Raw genomic sequence first — 1,349 nt, 5'->3', positions numbered from 1 at the left:
AACGCGGGGTAAACAGGGGACCGCGGTGCCGGCGGAATTCAAACGAGAAACGAGTGGGATGCGGGGCATCCCTCAGCAAACAGCAGCGCTGCGGCTTTGGGGTGAATCCTCACAAACACGAACCGTGCGGCAGCGCCAGACGCTTCCAAAATTCCCATGTTAACCTGCTGGCTGTAACTGTAGTGGTAACTAAAAGAATCGATCGCTAGGATCGATGAAACATCCGTGTTTTTTCCACTGACAGCACTTAGGCCTTTGGGCTGCCCAAGCTGGTGCTCTGTTCACACGGGGTGCTCCAAGCTAGAGAAGGGTCGGGTCTGGCTCAGCCGACGTGGGGACCCCTTCTAATCCTCGGGAACACCGCTGTGCCATCCTCTGGCTGGGTTGGGAGCTCTGGGAGCAGATCCTGGCTGCCGAGTGTCCATCTCGTCTTCCCTGGGTGTGCATGGCAGGACGTCTGGCTGACCAGGGATCAGAGGTGGGCGCACACAGCAGCATCGCCGTGGCCTTCACTGCCCTAGTGGGAATGACACAGGGACCAAAGTGGTGCATTGGTGAATGCCGCTCCCTCCAGCCAGGAGGCGAGGAGGAGCTGGAGCCAGCAGCCACTGCTGTCCCCCGAAGGTGCTCCCCGCCTTGTTCCCAATGCCATCTTTCCCCAAAGTGGCCGTGTGTTCCCATCTAAAGTAAAACCTTGGCCCGTCTCATCCCTGTGTGCCACACCCATTGAAATACTGCTTACGCAGATAAAACACCTGCTAAATCAGGTGTTTTCCGTTTTCTTGCTGAAAAGGTCTTTATTATAAATTTCAAAATGGCAACAGTATTTTAGGGCATTGCAAAGAACAGCTGATGTACCAGAACAGCAGCAGGACTTCAGAGAAAGGCTGTTCTAACACAGCCTGGTATATTTTGTGGTAGCCAGCTAACATACACTAGGTTGAATCCTGCAAGTGCAAGATCCTTATCTCTGTTTCACTTCAGTTGTGAACATGTAACCACACAACCTCTTAACCTAATAATTCTGGGGAGAGAACTGAGGTTTTTATTTCACCTTTCACACTGGGGCCATCACTGTGGAAAAGCATTTCAAATGCAGTTCAATACTGGCAGTGTTGCAACTGGTGAATAAATGCAACTTCAATTTAATATTTCAGTGGATTTTAATTGATTTTTTTTACATTCTACACTTGCTAAGAGAGGAGCCTGGGGTTTCCTGTGACTGGAGCCCTGCAGTGCAGTCAACAGAAAGGCTACACGAGTACATAAGAATCTAATGTACAGACTAAGCAGTTGGCCAAGTTTAGAAATTTCTCCCTAATAGCCACTAATGAAGAGGATAATTATCA

Source organism: Corvus brachyrhynchos, unplaced genomic scaffold (genome assembly GCF_000691975.1).
Source record: "Corvus brachyrhynchos isolate BGI_N302 unplaced genomic scaffold, ASM69197v1 scaffold209, whole genome shotgun sequence".
NCBI lineage: Eukaryota > Metazoa > Chordata > Aves > Passeriformes > Corvidae > Corvus > Corvus brachyrhynchos.
The sequence above is the reverse complement of the archived record's forward strand: the minus strand, read 5'-3'. Positions refer to the sequence as shown.